Source organism: Mobula birostris, chromosome 19 (assembly GCF_030028105.1).
Source record: "Mobula birostris isolate sMobBir1 chromosome 19, sMobBir1.hap1, whole genome shotgun sequence".
Lineage (NCBI taxonomy): Eukaryota > Metazoa > Chordata > Chondrichthyes > Myliobatiformes > Myliobatidae > Mobula > Mobula birostris.
Genome location: NC_092388.1, coordinates 48,250,306 through 48,271,523, shown reverse-complemented (window position 1 = coordinate 48,271,523; position 21,218 = coordinate 48,250,306).

Genomic DNA, 21,218 nt, shown 5'->3' with positions numbered 1-21,218 from the left:
TTTGGTACATTGGCCTTTATTAATCAAAGTATTGAGTATAAGAGCTGGAATGTTATGATGAGGTTGTATAAGGCATTGGTGAGGCTGAATTTGAAGCATTGTGTGCAGTCTTGCTCACCAAATTACAGGAAGGATATTAATAAGGTTGAAAGGGTGCAGAGAAGGTTTACAAGGATGTTGCTGGGACTTGAGAAACTGAGTTACAGAGAAAGGTTGAATAGATTAGGACTTTATTCCCTGGAGCGTAGAAGAATGAGGGGAGATTTGATAGAGGTATATAAAATTATGATGGGTATAGATAGAGTGAATGCAAGCAGGCTTTTTCCACTGAGGCTAGGGAAGAAAAAACCCAGAGGGTATAGGTTAAGGGTGAAGGGGGAAAAGTTTGAAGGGAACATTAGGCGGGGGGCTTCTTCACACAGAGAGTGTGGGAGTGTGGAATGAGCTGCCGGATGAAGTGGTAAATGCGGGCTCACTTTTAACATTTAAGAAAAACTTGGACAGGTACATGGATGAGAGGTGCATGGAGGGATATGGTCTGTGTGCAGGTCAGTGGGACTAGGCAGAAAATGGTTCAGCACAGCCAAGAAGGGCCAAAAGGCCTGTTTCTGCGCTGTAATGTTCTATGGTTCTATGGTTCTACTGTATATGAATAGAGGCTCCACCAGCACTTGTAAAACATGACCTGATGACCTGCTCGTCTTTATGGTCAACTTGAACTGCTGCTATTATAATACAGTTTTGCTGATTCTGACACTTATTTAGAAGTTGAAAAGGTAACAAATTAAAATGTAGTTTTGTCATGTTTAATAGATGAATCATATAATTAATACAAGAGGACTGTGAACACCATGAAAACTCCACTGCCTTTTACTGAATGAACTAACTGTGATACAAGCCATTTATAAATGACCCTTTTCAGAATTCAAAATGTAAAGACCTTACAGATTCAAACTGCAGATACTTGAATTCTTTACAAGAGCGCATCCAGTTTACAAGGCTGGTGTCTCTGTCAGTTATAAAACTTCTCGCCATAGTTAAATACTGCCCCTGTCTCATGTTTGATAAATGTGGTGTGTTTAATGTGTGTGTCACTGAAACTACAATAAAAACAGGAGTGAACTGTGTAATGATTAATGCAGGGGTAAATGTTTGTTTGCTGACTTTTTCACATGTTGTGTATAAATTCAATTCACAATTTGCAATCCCAGTATTTTAGAATGCCTCCTGCTATTTTTGGTATTGCATCATATGATTCACACATGCCTGCAGTGCACAACAAGGGCAGCAATGATGTCAATCATCATGCACCTCTCCCTTGACCCCCTTCCCTGCTCTGTGTATGCAGCTTACTCAGACAGGATATCAAGTCTGAACAGTAGGAAGAAGCCTTGCACCTGTGCTGCTTGCAGGATCTTTAATTGTTTGCAGGCATCGGTATGGGATGAATTTTATTCTCAGTGAGTAAAGAACTTCTGTCAGCTTGTGAACACAACAATGAGCTGCATGCTAGGAGCTGTGGCAGATTATAAGAGCTGGAGTCATTCCATGGGTAGGAAATTCAGGGCCGCCGTGACTTTTCTCACCAGAGGGACAGTTGTTAGAGACAATTTTTCAAGTACATCAGTCTTTGGAGCTATGGAGATAGTGGCAATGTCACTGGAAGAGGATCTTTCTTTCCTCTTTCTCTCATGCCAAAGGGAAATACAGGCTTCCTAGGGAGAAGTAATGGACTCCACATAGGTGAACTAAGGGAGCTTTATATCAACAGTGAAGGCTATCACACTTCACACATGGAAAGAGTGTATGGCCAAAAGATCCACAGTTCACACAAATAAGTGAAACACAAAACTTCCCTATTCTTAAACTCCAACCCCACTGCAATGAAGGGCAACGTCTCATTTGTCTCCTTAATTTCATGTTGGACCTGCCTGCAAACTTGCTGTGGTTCAACTTCTAGAACACCTGCAAGGTGGCATGGTAATGTAATGGTTAGCACAACCACTTTCCAGCAGCAGTTATCAACATTCGGGGTTCAATTCCTGCTGCGGTCTGTAAGGAGTTTGCACGGTTAGGGTGAGGGTTAGCAAGTTGTGGGCATGCTATACTGACACCAGAAGCTTGGTGACATTTGTGGGCTGCCTACAGCACAATTCTCACTGACTGATGTGATGCAGATGACGCATTTCATTATTTGCTTTGATATTTCAATGTACATGAGCAAATCAAGCTAATTTAATATTACCTTATAAATCTTGTCATCTTGTTACCTTACTGAATAACAATTTCTCCCCAAATAATCTTCCTTCAAATTCCTCTTGTTGAAGTTTGTGACTTACACTTCCCACATTAAGCTCCATTTATCACTTCATCCATTGAAACTCTGCAGAATCACAATGCCCTCTGAGCAACATGCCTTTCATATTATTGGCAAACTTAGAAATGGTATGCATTGTGCACTCCTTCAAACTATTACTGTAAGTGCCATTGAGATCTAGGAACCAATGATGACGATATTCATCTGTCCCGAAGGACGATGGTTTTGTTTTGACACTGGAGTGACCTCTCCAGGGCACAAGCCTGGGCGGAAGGTGTGGAGACCCCGGGATACACAGTCATCAAGATCCCCCTCTTGGCCTCACCAGTGTAGTCCAAAGGAAAGTGAAGCAATACCTTTGGCACCAGCTTGGCTGCAGGAGCTGCGGGAAGGATGTTTAATGACGTCCAGCCCCCTTAGAGGCTCCACTCTGGATTTTCTGTCTGGGTTCACTCTAAGAACCAAGTCCTTGGATATTCTACCAGTTTTGTCCTCCAGCTTGAAAGGAAGGCACTTATTGCAATTTTCTGTTTTCTGTCTGATGGCCAGTTGTCAATCTCTGGTTACATATTTAGAACATAGAATGATACAGCAAGGAACAGTTCTTTGGTCCAAAATGTTGTGATGAACTAAAGAACCTAATGATGTCTAATGAAGTGAATTTTTCCTTTCTGTTACCCTCCATTCTCTGCTATGTCTGAGGGTCTTCTAAACGCCTCTTTGGTATCTGCCTCCACCACCAGCCTTGACAGCTTATTTCAGGCATTTATTACTCTCTGTATAAACAATCTCCTGTGAAATTTCTGCCTTTCTCCTTAAATGCATGCCCTCTCACATTAGGCATTTTGATCTTGAGGAAACAAAAATGTTAGTTCTTTACTCTCTACTTCCTCCAGTACCTTGGCCTCTCAATTTAGCCAACAACCTCTCATTTGACATCTTGTTAGAAGCCTTTTGGAAATTTAAATACACTACATCTTCAGGTTCCCGTCCATCTACACTCCCTATCACTTCTTAGAGAATTTGAACAACTTTTTTTGAACATGATTTGCTTTCCATAGAACTATAGTACGTTGACAGATAAAAAAACTCATGCTTTCGATATTATTTTTACTTACACAGTTCCAATCAAGATAACGCTTGTTTAACAACGCTCCCTTGGTCGACATCTTCCAGATAGCTCAGGAAAATCTTGTTTTTACATCTTTTACATCTGTTTTTCATCTTAAGTAGATTTCTGGGACTGTTGGAGCCAGCGATTCACAGTTTGGAGCTTATTTGAGTATCCAGTGCTTTTCTATCTCCAAGTACAGTCTGGGAAGCAAGTGCATATTCAGGCGGCCTCATGCAAAGAAACTTTGAGATAGGACTTGAGCCGATATTCGACTCCATTTCACCATTTAAAGCTTCCATTACTCGCTGATTAAAGCATTGAGGAAGATTGAGACATTAAGGCGAATGCGGAAGGCGAGTGAGAGTTTCAGTGCGGACTACCTGCCTTCTGATTGCTGAAGGAGAAGTAGTCTGTGAGTGGCCTAAAACAGTGTGGCTTACTGTGGCAGGCAGGTAGGCCTCTGGGCTCATGTGGTATTCCTCTCTCTCAATAAATGTCGGTGATATCGTAGGATGGTATCATGGTTCTGCATTTATGGATTGGACTATTGCATTATGGACTGTGAACTTTTTCAGACTTGTGGTTTTTATATTCTGTATATTTTTTTTAATCACCTTTTCCTTTTCCGTTTTGTTGAGGGGGGTTAAGGAGTTTGGGGGTTGATGTTCTGTTAGAGTTTTTGTGTGGGGGAGGGTTTGTTTTTTGAGTTCAATGTTCCTGTTCCATTTTGTGCTGGGGAGGGGGGTTTTGAGGGGTTGATGATCAGGATGCTGATCTTTTTTGTACAGGAGGGGAGGTGGGATTGATGTTTCTCTCTGAGCGACTTTCATGTCCTTTCTTTGTTTTGTGGCTATCTGGAGAAGGCAAATCTCAGAGTGGTATACAGAAACATGCTTTAATAATAAATGAACCTTTGAAAGTCTTGAACCTTTAAGTGTCTTCTTTTGCACATTGTTTGAAATTTTTGTCTGTTTATATATAGCTTTTTGTAAAATTCTTGTTACTTTCTTTTTCCTGTAAATGTAAGAAAAGGTTGTATGTGGTAACATGCCACTTTTAGCTATGAAACTGAAAGGCCCATGGGGAAGTGGGGATATTTCTGTTAGGGTAAAACTGGAGATCATGGGCCTAGGGGGATAAGCTGAAAATGAAGCAATCTGGTTAATGATTAAATGAAAACAGTCAGAGGGCGAGAGCATAGAAAAAAGAATGTGGAGATGTGAAATGCAGAGCTGGAAGCAAGATGCAGAACGTCAGACTAAGCCCATCCTATACGCCCTCAGAGGAAAACAAAATCTGAGCTACTGTTTAACTCCCGTTGATCAATAAGGTGCCATGATGATATTCACCTTTCCTAAATAGATAGATAGATACTGATTGCACTGAAAAACAATGATTTTGGTTCCTGAATACTTTTGAGTGTATATATATATTTCTGGCTGCAGATCACAAAATTTCCCTATCATGCATAATTTTTTTTGTAATCATCTATATTTCTTATTTCAATTCAAAATTCATGTCTGAATAACTGATGCCAAGATTAAGAAATGCATTTTTCTTGGTCCGCAAATCAGATAGGTCATCAATGACAGGCAATTCAAAGAACTTCTAACGGGACTGGAGAAAATCACATGGAAGACATCCAAGGAAGTTGATGAAAATTTTCTTGGCAACGACAGAGCACCAAATTACATGCAGCTGGTCAACAACATGCTTCAAGCATACAAAGCCATGAAGTGCAGCATGTCACCAATGATTCGTTTTCCGCATTCCCATTCTGACTCCTTCCCTGCAATTCTTGGTGCTGTCAGTGACGAGCACGGTGAAACGTTTCACCAGGACATTGTCGTCATGCAAAAAAGGGCAACTGGAGCTTGAGGAAACTTGGTATGTCGCTAAATATTCTTGCACATTTCTACAGATTTATTGCATGAGCATCTGTTGTGGAGGGGCCACTGCATAGGGTTGGAAAAAGCTGCAGAAAGTTGTAAATTCAGCCAGGTCCGTCATGGGCATTAGCCTCCCCAACATCGAGGATACCTTCAAAAGGTGATGCCTCAAAAAGGACCCCAATCACCGAGGACATGCCCTCTTATCATTGCTACCATCAAGGGAAAGGTACAGGATGGCACAGGTGAAACACAGTGACATGTTGCGGGCAGCTTACTATGAATGCCCACAAGAAAATGAATCTCAGGATTGTATATGATGATATATATGTACTTTGATAATAAATTTACCTTAAACTTTGAACTTTCAAACTTGATGGCACACACCCGACATTTCAGGAACAGCTTCTCCCCCTCCATCATCAGATCTCTAAATGGACAATGAAACCAGGAACACCATCTCACTATTTTTCTCCCTGTTTGCACTACATATATAATTATATATATATATATTTTGTTCTTCCTTTTTCCCCCCACCCCTTATGGGTGGTGTATATGTGTATTTTTCCTCAATCTCAGGTCCTCTATCAGAGGCCTGGAAACTTGAAGGGTTGGTGCATTATCTTTGCTGTTCCTAGTAGTGCGCTCTTCTGGACCGAGATCTCAGATGTTGTTCCCAGGATGTGTTGGAGCCAGTCTCCCAGTCCCGGTGTCACAGATCCAAGTGCTCCTAACACCACTGGGATTACTCTGGCTTTAACATTCCACATCCTTTCTATCTGCTCTTTCAAGCCCTGGTATTTCTCCAGCTTCTCATATTCTTTCTTCCTGATGTTATTGTCATTCAGGATTGCCACATCTATTACCATTGTTTTCTTTGGTTCCTTGTCCAGTATTACTATATTTGGTTGGTTGGCCAGCGCCTGCTTATCAGTCTGTATTTGGAAGTCCCACAGGATCTTAGCTCTGTCCTTCTCCACTACCATCTCAGGTGTTCCCTATTTGGACTTGGGAGTGTCCAATCCACACTCAACGCAGATGTTCCTGTACACATTTCCTGCGATTTGGTTGTGCTGTTCAGTGTACGCTGTCCCTGCCTGCACCTTGCACCCTCCTATTAAGTGCTGGATGGTTTCAGCAGATTCGTTACACAGTCTTCATCTCGGGTCTTGTCTGGTGAGATAGACCCCTGCTCCGATTGCTCTTGTGCTCAGTGCCTATTCTTGTGCAGCCATGAGCAGCACCTCCACACTGTCCCTCAGCCCTGCTATTTCCAACCATTGGTAGGACTTGCTTATGCCAGCCACCTCTGATATCTGGTGATAGTACATCCCATGCAGTGGTTTGTCCTGCCTTGGCCTCTGGTCCTCTGGCTCTGCTTCACCCACTTCCATTTCCATATCCCTGCCTGCTGTCTGAGGTATTCTCCTAGCAGGTCATCCTTAGGGGCCATCTTCCTGAGATACTCATGGATGCTTCACATTTCTTCCAGGACTGTGGCCTTGACACTTCCAAGCTGCTGCCCTCCTTTATTCTGGCAGGTGTAAAGTCACTTGACATCAGACTTTGGATGGAATCTTCCTTGTATCGTTAGTACTTTCTGGGTCTTGATGTCAGCGGCTTCCAGTTCACTCCTTGGCCAGCACAGTATTGCAGCTGGGTATCTGATGAGTAGCAGGGCAAATATGTTCATTGCTCTGATCTTGTTTTTCCCATTCAGCCAGCTTTTTGGACCTGTCTTTCTCTCTCTCTCTCTCTCTGGAGGTACTTGGATGCTGTAGCCTTCCTTGTGTCCTCATCATGGCTTCCAAGTGCCTGCAGGATCCCCAGGTATTTGCAGCAGTGCTGTACACCTGGTTTGTGGTCTTCAGGCAATTCGACTCCTTCAGTCTTGATGAGTTTGCCTCTTTTCAATACCATCCTTTATACTTTATACTTTATTGTTGCCAAACAATTGGTACTAGAACGTACAATCATCACAGCGATATTTGATTCTGTGCTTCCCCGCTCCCTGGATTACAAATAATAAATATTAAAAATATTAAAATAGTTAAAATTTAAATTATAAATCATAAATAGAAAATAGAAAAATGGGAAGTAAGGTAGTGCAAAAAAACCGAGAGGCAGGTCTGAATATTTGGAGGGTACGGCCCAGATCCAGGTCAGGATCCGTTCAGCAGTCTTATCACAGTTGGAAAGAAGCTGTTCCCAAATCTGGCCATATGAGTCTTCAAGTTCCTGAACCTTCTCCCTGAGGGAAGAGGGATGAAAAGTGTGTTGGTTGGGTGGGTTGTGTCCTTCATTACCCTGGCAGCACTGCTCCGACAGCGTGCGGTGTAAAGTGAGTCCACGGATGGAAGATTGGTTTGTGTGATGTGCTGCACCATGTTCACGATCTTCTGCAGCTTCTTTCGTTCTTGGACAGGACAACTTCCATACCAGGTTGTGATACACCCTAGAAGAATGCTTTCTATGGTGCATCTATAAAAATTAGTGAGGGTTTTAGGGGACAGGCCAAATTTCTTTAGTTTTCTCAGGAAGTAAAGGCGCTGGTGGGCCTTCTTGGCAGTGAACTCTGCTTGGTTGGACCAAGTCAGATCATTTGTGATATTGACCCCGAAGAACTTAAAGCTTTTGACCGGTTCCACTTGCACACCACCAATGTAAATTGGGTCATGCGGTCCGTTATTCCTTCTGAAGTCAACAAACCAATTCCTTCGTCTTGCTGACATTGAGGGATAGGTTATTGTCTTCACACCATGCCACCAGGTTCTTAATTTCCTCTCTGTACTCAAACTCATCATTACCTGAGATACAGCCGCATCCGGCTGCACTTTTCCAGTCCAAGTGACATGCCATGCCTCTGCTGTAGACCCTTGTCAGGTAGATTAGTGAGCCAATGTCTCTTTCATTTCTGGCAAACATCTTGATGTCATCCATGTACAGGAGGTGGCTGATGGTCACTCCACTCTTGAACCTGTACTCATCTCCACTCCTTGAGAAGATCTGGCTGAGGGGGTAAAGCCTATGCAGAACAGCAGTGGAGATAGTGCATCGCCCTGGTATATTCCACATCTGATGGTCACTTGTGCTATTGGCTTTGATTTAACTTCTAGCATTGTACTCCAATGGTCTATTGAGTTTTTGATGAATGCCCTTCGTGTATTATTGACCTTGTACAGAGACAGGCATTCCAGGATCCATGTGTCAGGCGTTAAGTCATATGCTTTCTCATAGTCGATCTAGATTGTGTTTAGGTGGTTTGCCTGGTTTTGGGGTCTCGCATGAATGCTATGTCTACCAGTAGTTGGTGCTTAGAGCCTCTGGTTCAATTACCAATCCCCCTCTGAGCAGGTGTCAGGAATTTACTCACATGTTCCTTCAGCTTGATGGCTGTGATGCCTGATAGGAGCTTGCATGTTGTTGACCGGCAGGTTATAGGCCAGTAGTTTGATGGTGTTACTCCTTTGTTAGGATCATTCATATGAGTACTGTCCGTCCATGAGTCGGCCAGTCAGGGTGGGGGCCTGCTTCAAGCAGCTGGTTAATTTGAGCTGCCAGCTGTGTATGTAATGCTGTTAGTTTCTTCAGGCCCTGGTGATGTCCAGTTCGTCATACTTGCTACCCATCGCTGGACATCTACTGGTGTGATGGTGACGGGTTCTTCCTCTGGGAGGTCTTTCAGCCACTGGGCTCTGGTGTTATGTAATGCTTTGTTCTCCCATATACTCTTCCAGTACTCCTAAGTTGCTGCTTTGGTTGGTTCAGGTACTGGCATGTTGTTGCTCTGGAATTGGTTCAGGTACTGGCATGTTGATTCTTTGGAGAGAGTGCACTTATCTGCTTGGCCTTTATGTCCTTAGTGTACATCTGTAGTCTGGTGGCCAGAGCTGTTAAACATTGCTTGGGAGTTTCCAGGGCTTTGGCTATGGACATACCTCTTTACTTCCTTAGTAGCCGAAATGAGTCTTTGATCATCACATCTTTCTGCAACTGAGTTAGTAGTTAGTCTGCTGACCTCCACCCTTGTGGTTTTCATCTTGACTTACAATCATCATCTCTGGTGGGTGGTTCTGACAGTACTCTTCACTGCATTTCATTTTGTCGTCCAGCATTTCAAGGATTGCTGCTGATGATGATGTATATATCAGATTATTGGTCTCAGTCATGTTGGAGATTGCAACTGTGAGTAGTGCTTCCCTGGCTGCTTCTAGCATGCTGTCTGATGGAATTTTATCACAGTCTGGGGTGCCTAGTGTGTTGATTGACAGTGGCCAGTTTAGCTATGGTCTTCTCTCTAATTGCAGCAGCCAGCGTCGACGTGACCTAAAGTGAGGTTCGAACTCGCATTTCCCGTCTACAAGGCAATGCTATTACCTTTGCACCATCAATGAGTTGTGGAGGTGGAGTTTGAACTCGTAGTTCCGGATCACCTCGGTTATGAAGTGACATTGCTGCAGTGCATCGTGATTGTCTGCTTGTTGTTCTTCTTTGTATGTGGATGACGGTCTTCAATGTTGCCAGAGTCCCCCCTTGCGGTTGACGTATCCTCCTTCATGTGGCTTGTTGTTAAAGTATCATTCCATTAATTCAATGTTTTCCAGTCTTGTTATGGTTTGTTCCGATAGCCAATTTCTCTCCAGGTAGTCCCGGTTCCCTTGTTAATCCAGGCAAAGTTCGATCTGGCATGTCTCTTCTTGTTCTTGTCACTCACAAAGGTTTTTGTGAGCAGATATAGTGTAAGCATGAGGGATCCAGCCCAAGACCCCTACCAAGCCGTCACCACCAGGACCCCTACCTCCTCCATAAACAAACCACAAATGGACAAGATTGGACAACATGGAATTAATGGAATGTTTCTTCAACAGCAATCTGCATGAAAGAGGATACATCAAGTGCACATGAGGACTCTGGCAACAATGAAGGCTGTCATCTATATTCATGGAAAAACAACTGGTTACCTGACAATCAAAGATTGTCAACAGAGGATTGCTATATCTTGAATATATATACAATATATTGCAATATACTGCTGCATAAAACATCAAACTTCATGACATATGCCAGTGATATTAAACGTTATTCTGATTCTGATTCTGATTTTCAACAAGGGAGTCACATTGGCTGTTTTCCAATCTTCTGCTACCCTCCTGGAGTTTGCTGAGGTTTGGAAACTTTCAACTGATGGATGTACTATTTCTGCATGCAATTCCTTTAAAACCCTTGGGCAGACTATTGGTTAACCTGTTGATTTTCATGCTTTTACCACCCCCCACCCAATGAGTTTCTTGAATATTATCCATTGTGTGTGGAGCTTCTACAAATTCCTCCATGTTATTTGAAATGAGCACATCTGTTACCATGGGGATATTTGCAGTGTCCTCCACGGTGAAAAACTATGCAAAGAAAAGATTTAACACATCTGCCAGTTCTATATTTCATTATTATTTCACAACCTCCTTAGCTATCTGCTTCCTAGTTAAATAACCAATGACGTTCTTAATGTTTGTTTTGCTATTACAAGAAAGTTTTCTCTAAAAGTCAATTTTCTCCATTCTTATGAGCCTATTTCTAACTGCTTCTTTTATCAGCTGATGAATAGACAAGTATCATTGGGTTCTTATGTTTTAGCCCTGTAGACGCTAAGACCAATTGTAAACCTATAGTATTACCTTACTTAAGATCAGTTAGTCAAAACAGCCTAGTGGGCTTTAGTATAATGGGTGTACTGTGCACATAAAGATCTAATGTTCCTTATTCTTCAAAGGGTTAAAGTGGATCACCAGTTCTGACCAGTGACTGGAGATCTTGCTTTGAATTCAATTGTACATCTCATGAAATATGCCTTTGTTATGTAAATGCACACACCACAAATGAAGAGGCAGCACAATAGCGATACCAGGAAAAAGTTCCAAAACCCAACGTGACAACTTGGCAGAAGAGTTTTCCATGGGGTGTTCCCAAGAGCTGGGGCTGTCCTTGAGGAAAAGTCTGTTTGCTAGTTCAAGTTAACAATTGATTTCATCGGTCTTCTGAAGATGCTGCATTGAATTTGTACGGAGGCCACTTTGTTAAATTGGATTCAACTATTAGACATAGGAGCAGAATTGGGCCCTTCAGCCCATACAGCCTGTTCTGTTATTCCATCACGGCTGATTTACTATCCTTCTCAACTCCATTCACCTAGTTTCTCCCCATAACCTTTAACGTCCTGACTAATTAAGAACCTATCAGCCTCCACTTTAAATATACTAAATGATCTGGCCTCCACAGGCATCTGTAGCAATGAATTCCACAAATTCACTACCCTCTGGCTAAAGAAATTCCTCCTCATTTCTGTTCCAAATGGACGTCTCTCTATTCTGATCCTGTACCCTCTAGCCCAAGACTCCTCCACTACAGGAATCATCCTCTCCATATCCTCTCTGTCTAGGCCTTTCAGTATTTGTTAGGTTTCAATGAGAACCCCCTTCCCAATTCTTCTAAGGTCCAGTGAGTACAGGCCCAGACCTATCAAATGCTCCTAATATTTTAACCCTTTCCTTCCAAGAATAATTTCCGTGAAGCTCCAATACCAACACAAACATGAGGAAATCTGCAGATGCTGGAATTTCAAACAACACACTTAAAAATTGCTGGTGAACGCAGCAGGCCAGGCAGCATCTCTAGGAAGAGGTACAGTCGACATTTCGGGCCGAGACCCTTCGTCAGGACTAACTGAAAGAAGGGATAGTAAGAGATTTGAGAGTGGGAGTAGGAGGGGAGATCTGAAATGATAGGAGAAGACAGGAGGGGGAAGGGATGGAGCTAAGAGCTAGAAACTTACTTGGCAAAGGGGATATGAGAGGATCATGGGACGGGAGACCTAGGGAGAAAGAAAGGGGGAGGGGGGAAGCCCAGAGGATGGGCAAGGAGTATAGTGAGAGGGACAAAGGGAGAAAAAGGAGAGAGAGAGAAAAAAAATTAATAATAATATTAAAAATAAATAAATAACTGATGGGGTACGAAAGGGAGGTAGGGCATTAACAGAAGTTAGAGAAGTCAATGTTTATGCCGTCAGGTTGGAGGCTACCCAGACAGAATATAAGGTGTTGTTCCTCCAACCTGAGTGTGGCTTCATCTTTACAGTAGAGGAGGCCGTGGATAGACATATCAGAATGGGAGTGGGACATGGAATTAAAATGTGTGGCTACTGGGAGATCCTGTTTTCTCTGGCAGACAGAGCATAGATGTTCAGTGAAACGGTCTCCCAGCCTGCGTTGGGTCTCGCCAATATATAGAAGGCCACATCGGGAGCACCAGACGCAGTATATCACCCCAGCTGACTCACAGGTAAAGTGTTGCCTCACCCAGAAAGACTGTCTGGGGCCCTGAATGGTGGTGAGGGAGGATGTGTAAGTGCATGTGTAGAACTTGTTCCGCTTACAGGGATAAGTGCTGGGAGGGAGATCGGTGGGAAGGAATGGGGGGGATGAATGGATAAGGGAGTCACGTAAGGAGCAATCCCTGTGGAAAGCGGGGAGGGTGGAGGGAAGGAAATATTTAGTGGGTGGGATCCCGTTGGAGGTGGCGGAAGTTACGGAGAATAATATGTTGGACCTGGAGGCTGGTGCGGTGGTAGGTGAGACAAGGGGAACACCATTCCTAGTGGGGTGGCGGGAAGATGGGATGAAAGCAGATGTACGTGAAATGGGAGAGATGCGTTTAAGAGCAGAGTTGATGGTGGAGGAAGGGAAGCCTGTTTCTTTAAAAAAGGAAGACACCTCCTTCATCCTGGAATGAAAAGCCTCATCCTGAGAGCAGATGTGGTGGAGACGGAGAAATTGCGAGAAGGGGATGGCATTTTTGCAAGGGACAGGGTGAGAAGAGGAATAGTCCAGGTAGCTGTGAGAGTCCATAGGCTTATAAAAGACATCAGCTGTCTCCAGAGATAGAGATAGAAAGATCAAGAAAGGGGAGGGAGGTGTTAGAAATGGACCAGGTAAACTTGAGGGCAGGGTGAAAGTTGGAGGCAAAGTTAATTGAGTCAACGAGCTCAGCATGCGTGCAGGAAGCAGCGCCAATGCAGTCGTCGATGCAGCGAGGGAAAAGTGGGGGACAGATACCAGTATAGGCACAGAACATGGATCCCAATACCAACATGTCTTTTCTTAGACAAGGGGCTCAAAACTGCTCACAATACTCCAAGTGGTGCCTGGCAAATACCTTATGAAGCCCCAGCATTATGTCTTTGCTTTTATGTTTTAGTCCCCTTGAAACGAATGCTAACATTGCATTTGCTGGGTTATGCTGCTTCTTCCGCTCCTCCTGAGTTATATTGTCAAACCCTACCAGCACACCTTTCTATTCCTTTCTCCTTGTGCACATCAACCTTCAAGTGTCCCTATAATATTTGACTTATCTGCAGTGGTAAGTTCCATATTCCGTTTACTCTCCAGATCAGGATGTTTATCCCAAATACCTCATTGGATTTATTATGGCAATCAACAGTGTGTGTGCATTTCAGATGTGTGTGTGGAAATGCAAGTCGGGGATTGTATCTTTGTCTAGCTGCCAGGTTACTAGCTTCACTACTAAATACAATTTTCTATGACCACACATTGCCCCCACCACATCAATGTGCCTCATTCCCTTTGGTCTTGTATTTAAACAAAATTGTCTTGTATTTAAGTACCATCATCCTTGACTTCAGGAAACCTCAAGGCTTTTTGCATCCTTTCTTTCAAGTGTAGTCACAATTATAACATAAGGAATATGACAGGTTGCCTGATTTCATAGGTAGCCATATGATAACACCCAAAGAGGCTGTTTATAGTATATACTGAGCAACGGAGATACACAGGGCACATGGAAAACAGTTGTAATCTTTCAAATTCCTCTCTGGGATCCTTGTGCCTGAGACCAGAAATGGCCTTGGTTTCACATCACATCAAAAGACCACAAGTTTATTTTTGTTTTCTGCTTCTCCTCATTTTTCCAAGACATTTCTGATTTCTTTCTTAGCAGATGGCAGAGTTCGGAGCCTGCCCTCTGGCAGCTTAGGGAGGGAAAGATTTTTCAGGCATCCTCGCTCCTCCTGCATGGAGATAAGATCTTCAAAAGTTTTTTTTTGGAAGTCAGGAGGAGATCAGTCAGTGCACGTTACAATTAGCTTTCATCTGACAGGAGCATGGCAGTGCTCAAAGTTTGACCCTGACTGATTGCCGAGGCCCCTTTCTGGGTTCTTAAAAGCTTTGTCCCATCAACTTATGGGTCAGCAGGACCTGACTCCCACCCATCCCCATGCTGTATCAGAGTTAAGTGACAGGATGGGGTGGGGAGAGGGAGCAGTGGTGGGAGGGGAGCTGAGTTAGATGCAGCAAGAAAGACAGTAAAACTTGCCCTCATTCTGAACTTTTAGCTGAGTTTGATTAAAGGAGAACAGACAATTTCTTTATGAAGTAAAATAAGGCCCAGCAATTTTTTTTGTAAGTTTTTTTCATGTATGTAATAGGGATACTTGTGTTTAAAAATAGCAGCTTTCAGCCACGCCTCTACCTTCCGCTCTTGTTAGAGCAATGGTCTTAGATCAGCCCCAGGCTTGGCTCTGATTGGCTGCACTATCTCCAGGAGTCTGGGATGCATGCCCCAGTAGCCGAAGTAACACAGTCTGTGAACATAGCAGCAGAGTGGGGAAATAACTTCCAGAGGTGAACTTTTTAAAGCAGCATTCTTCCAACAATGATTAGAAATATTTGGATTTATGAAGCAGTAGAGTGTAGGATAACCTTACAAAGTCAAACCATGCCTCTGACTTCAAACAGATCAGCACCCCGCTGAATGTTTACCTTACTTTTAAGAAAGGATCCTCAAAATTCCACAACCGCTGAAGTTACTATATTAAACTAATGCCTGAAACTTTATTTTAAGTTTCTTTTTAACTCCCACTGAAGTATATTGTATCCATGGGTTTCCTATTCCAAACATCGCTCTCCTTCCTCCCTCTCTTTCAGAGTTAAATTTCCAAACAGGAATTCAAGCTCCAGACTGTTTTATTGTTTTGACAGTTGGTAACCTTTGGTCTTTCTGCCTTCAAAATGCGTTGGCTGGAAGAAGGCAAGAAGCCCACACCAGGGCTGCTTGCTACTTTTGGATGAGGATACAGTAGAAGGACTGCTCTACTTGTCAACATGTTGTATAATGTATGAAAATTACCACAACAACTCAGATCAAAGATGTCTTTAATGTACTGGATAAATTAATATTGTTGCCACAGAGAAAGAACAGTTAGGAGAAATCAATAATGTCAGTTAGATCTCACAACAGTTCACTTCAAAGGGCTATCTAATGTGTGCTCTCAGTTTCAAAGAGAAAAGTAAAGCAGGATTCTGACTTTTCTGTGGCTGTCTCTTTATGCTTGCATATCGGATTTGATATTTCATTCGATGAAAATTTGTGTTTGGAAATTAAAATGTCAATTCTCTTTAAAATACTTAATTGCACATTATGTTTGTTTTTTCTTGGAATCAATGTGTAAGGAGCACTTGGTCTTTCAAGACTGTCTCCATGCAGGGTTATTCTTTGCTGAATAATCATCATGCTGTGAATTAGATGAGGCTATTCAGACCCTCAAGTCTTTCATGGCCACTTTGCATTTTCAATATTCTGACTTGCACTAAACTATGATCCGACTTGTCTATCAAAAAAAAATGTTTCAATCAAATTTCCTAGCCTCTCAAAGCACTCATTTGCCTTCCTGTTGCAAGTTCACAACTCCCTCCAACTTTGCTTCAAGAGTCAGAGTAAGAACCATCATGAGAATTGACAAGAAGGATCTTATCCAGAGTGTGCTGATAACCCGTATCCAGATCAGTTTGTTACATAAATAAACAAGATTGATGGGTTTTTCATAATTCTTCAATTTGAGATGATTTATCAGTGTGCAGATAATGAAAATCCACCCAACTGATGTCTTGAAATTCATTTAAAATGTCTCATCACCATTTTCAGTTATAGATTTAACAGATAACAAAAAGTTTATTTTAGCAAGGAAAATTCTGCTCTTATCAATTTTCAGATCCTGTAAGTTATATTTCATCCACACGTGTCAATAAGAAAAGAACATAGAGAAGTACAGTATTATGTCTATGCTGATCATATTACCAAGTTAAACTAAATCTTTTCTGCCTGCACATGATCCATATCCTTCCATTGACTGCATGATCATGTGACTATCTGAAAGCCTCTGGAGCACTATTATCACATCTGCTTCCAAAACTGCCCCTGCTAGCCCATTCCAGTCTCTTACCCCTCTGAGTAAAAATGTCGCCCTGCACATCTACTTTAAATAACCCCCCCCCCACCTTAAACACGTCCTCTTGTATTTGACGCATTTACCCCGTGGAAGGATTTGATGGTCTACTCTGTCTATGCCTTTCATAATTCTTATGAACTTCTCTCAGGTCTCCCCTCAGCACTTGTCACTCAGAGAAAGCAACCCAAGTTTTGCAGTGGAGACTACGGGTCACTGTTATTACTTTTCCCGAGCGAAGACGCATAGCATTCAATTAGTGTCTTTTCTAATATCACCGCTTCCCAAAACTGCAACAGCTGAGACCCAGCAATGACCAGGTGTAATCAGTTCTTCCAACTAAGATCAGAGTGAATGCTACTGAGCATTTGCAGAGATCTTTTCAACTAAAGGCCATTGTCAAATGGAATTGTTGCCAGGGTGAAACTCTATTCCATGGCAATTTAAAAGCTAGCCATTAGGAAGCATTAAGAGAGCAGGCCAGTGAAAACATCACCGACAGCAGCTATCTCTCCAAATCACATATTAACCTTGCTGGGTCTAAGCCCTGCAAACCCTTATCCAAGACTACTGTGGGAGTAGCTTCAGCAAACGGACTACTAATTATGATTTTCTCAAGGCAATCAGAGATGGATAACAAACATTGGCCCTTTGAGTGATGTCAATGATGAAATTACCTCTGTGTCAGATTAGAGCTCGGCCCTAGACTCCAGAATTCTCTTCTCAACCTTCCTTTCCTGTTGTGACTGTGATCAAAGTCAATGGAGAGACACTAAAGCTAATGATATAGAAATCTTTATTTGTCACAACAAGCAGGCATCATTCTGGTGAAACTCTCAGTAGAGGCTCACAAACCCAAAGGTACATTACATTTTCATATCCTTAAGATCAAAGGTACAAAGGTAGCTGGTGCAATAAACTTTCAGTAGTTACAAGAATATCAGTTTCCTCAATATTTTGGGCTATCAATACTTTCTTTGAATTAGATATCTACAGTGACAGACACCTGAAATGTTCAAACACCTTTGTCACAAAGTAATTCACACAAATGGTCTAAGAGCTTCCAGGACAGAAATCTAGACACCCAAAATAGATATTGTCAGGGCTGTTCTCTGAGTACACAAATACCTCGAGTACACAAAAAATATTGAATGACTGAAGTTGTGCCCACGTTTGTTATTCTAAGTGACAACATCCCCCTGCTCTGCCAGCTTGAACTCAAGTCATAATGGTGCAAATAACCTAGTCCATGTTGTCTGGTTTGATGCAGGCCAATTAGCACAACCCCATTGTCATAGTGTTTGACTTGTGCAAATATCTCATGGTCACCATTTTGTAAACCATATCGCTTATTCTGTGAGTCAGCCTGTTTATTTGCAAAGATGTGCTTTGAATTTAAATGTATTGCTTGCAATTTACAATCCAAATCAAGGATTGAAGTCTAATTGTAAGCTTTCTGAATTTATTTACATTTACAATATAGACTGAAGCCTGGTTCTTGTTTGAATTAATATCTGCTATACTCACATAATAACTCCAGAATACTCCCTTTCTCCACTTTAAGTAGCTATTTTCTTCTGACCTCACTAATGAAGCATTTGGTCACTTATCCTATTATCTTAGTGTCAAAATTGTCTGCCAAGGTTTTGGTAAAGTGCCTCCAGACATGTGCTTTTGTTGAAAACACTGCAGTAAATCTAAGCATTTATGCTAATTTCCTAAACAAAAGGTGCTAAAGATGCTGGAAATCCAGAGTAAGACACACAAAATACTGGAGGAACTCAGCAAGTCAGGCAGCATCTATGGCAGGAAATAGACAATCGATCTTTCATCGGGACTAGAAAGGAAGGGGGCAAAGCTAGCATAAAAAGATAGGGGCAGGGGAAGGAGTACAATCTGGCTGGTGATAGATGAGACCAGGTGAAGGGGAAGGAGTGTGGGTGGGGAAGAAGGGATGCGGTAAGAATCTGGGAGGGGAAGCATGTAAGAGGTAAAAGAAGAAGAAATAATCTAATTGGCGAGGACAGTGGACCATGGAAGAAAGGGATGGAGGAGAGAAACCAGAGGGAGCAGATGGGCAGGTAAACAGGGTGGTTGGCAAGAGGGTTTGAGAATGAGGGAGAGGAATTACCAGAAGGTGGAGAAATTTATGTTTATGCCATCAGGTTGGAAGCTACTTCGGCATTATATCAGGTATTGCTTCTCCAACCTGCATTTGGCCTCATTTTGGCAGTAGAGGAGGCCAAATTGAAATAGGTGGCCATCCAGAGACCCTGCCTTTTGCAATGGACAGAGCAAATGCACTTGACAAAGCAGGCCCCAGATCTACGTCGGGTCTAATTGATATAGAGGAAGCTGCATTGGGAGCACCGGATACAATAAATGATCTCTACAGACTCACAGGTTGCCTCACCTGGAAGGACAGTTGGAGGCCCAGGATGGTGCTGAAGGTGGAGGTGTAGGTGTGGGTGTGGGTGCAGTACTTGTCATGCTTGAAGGGATAAGTGCCAGGAGGGAGATCAGTAGAGTGGGATGAGTGGATAAGAGAGTCATGTAGAAAGCAAACTGGAGGATTTATGGTGGGGGGGCGGGGATTGCTGGGGGAGGGAATGACATGCTTAGTGATAGGATCCCACCAGAGATGGCAGAAGTTACAGAGAAGGATGTGCCAGATATGGAGGCTCATGGAGTGATAGGTAAGGACGAGGGGATGAGGAGAATCCTATCCTTGTGACAGTGGAAGGATGGAATGAGGGACAAATGTGTGGGAAATTGAGGAGATGTGATGAGGGCAGCATCAATGCAGGTGTAAGGAAAATCCTGTTCTTTGAAAATAAAGAGGACATCTCCGATGTTCCAGAATGGAAAGCCTGAGAACAGGTGCGGCAGATACAAAGGAACTGAGAGAAGAGAATAGCATTTTTACAAGTGTCTGGGTAGGAAGAGCTATAGTCAAGATAGCTGAGAGAGTCAGTAGGTTTGCAAAAGATTCAGTGAATAGTCTGTCTCCAGAGATGGAAACAGAGGGATTAAGACAAGTGAGAAAAGCGTCAGAGGTGTTCCAAGTGAATTTCAGTGCAGGGTATAAGTTGGAGACAGATTTGATGAAACTGACACGCTCAACATTGGTGCAGGAAGCAGTACCAATATAGCAGAGAAGACCTTGGAGTGCATTAACTTCCTCTTGCATTTGTTTCCTCCATCTTCCAGATACTGGTGACGCTGTTCTCACCCTCTCCTAATTTTCTACAGCCATGCTGCTTCAAAATTACTCCATTGGTCTCAGAATGGCTTGGGACATTCCAAGGCCATAAAAAGCCACTATCTAAATGCAATTTCATTCCAACCTGCTCTGGATACACTCTCACTGATAAATCATGTCAGGCAAGATAGTTAGATAATCAGGGGGCATTTCCACCCTAAGTCATTCATCCGCACTTCTGTGGGGCTGGAAATTGTGTTGCATACTATTGTAGAGAGTCTGAAAGGACATTAAAGGAAGAACATATGAAAACTGAAAGTTCAGAACGAAATAGCAGTATTTTTTATTCAAGCAGAAAATAGGAAATATTACCCTTCAATGATTAAAAAGAAAAATAACGCTAAGCAAATTTCAGCTCTCATATGTTATATTTAATTTCTTTCAATCTATATTTGGAAGAAATCTTATCATTTTTACTTTATTAAATAAAGCCTGTGTATGACTAAATAAAACCACCTCTCCTGCCATAATGCGAGTGAGTAATTTAGAACCCAATAAAAGTCACTTCATCTGCAAACTAAGTATCATTAATAGAACATATATGTATATGTAGAAGGCACTCAGCTCTCACCTGTGGCTCCAAGTAGCTGTAACACGCGCAGCGGCCACACCCCAGTAAATCGTCTCGGCAGATGGGCCAAACCAGGTGAGGGTAGCCAATGGGTCTTCGACCCTTGGTGAGATAGGGGATCTGCTTGTCCTTGTGTGTGAAGTCTGGTCCTGGCAGATTGAGTGGAGGAGATTGATTAATGGTCCAACGGTCAAGAAGGCAGGCCCAACAGGCGCTGTTGAGCGCTAAGAGCTCGATTAGACACTTAGACATCCTGGTTATCCACTGCAGCAGGAGAGGTCTCCAGCTGTAACTGTTGTCTGTGCCACTGGATCAAGGTCTCTTTTGCCGAGAGAGTGGGATTGCCCCGAGCAACGGCTGTTCCACTTCAAACTCCATCACGCACAGGTTTCAAAAGTGTCTCCTTCGAATCCTAAGGACTACCACTATATATAGAAGAACATTCTGAACAAGGAGGAACCTGGCATGATAGTTTTCCTGTGAAGTCTGAGTAATTCCAGGAACCTCAGCCATCTGTGCACTCTAATCATTTCTAATTGACCCCATATCTGCACAGGGAGCGATTTCTGACTCCAAGCACTGCTGGAAGTCCAAAGTGACGCACTCTTGTGCTGGGCAAGGATGGCAGTGCCACCCTGCCTCACTGAGGCCAAGACTCAAGGCTCTGGTGCAATGATGGGCACCTGAAGGGAAGGCCTGCGTACTAGCTGGTCCTGGAAGCCATCAAAGATTGAAATAAAATGCCAGTGAGAGGAGGTAGCCAGAGAGTGCAAAG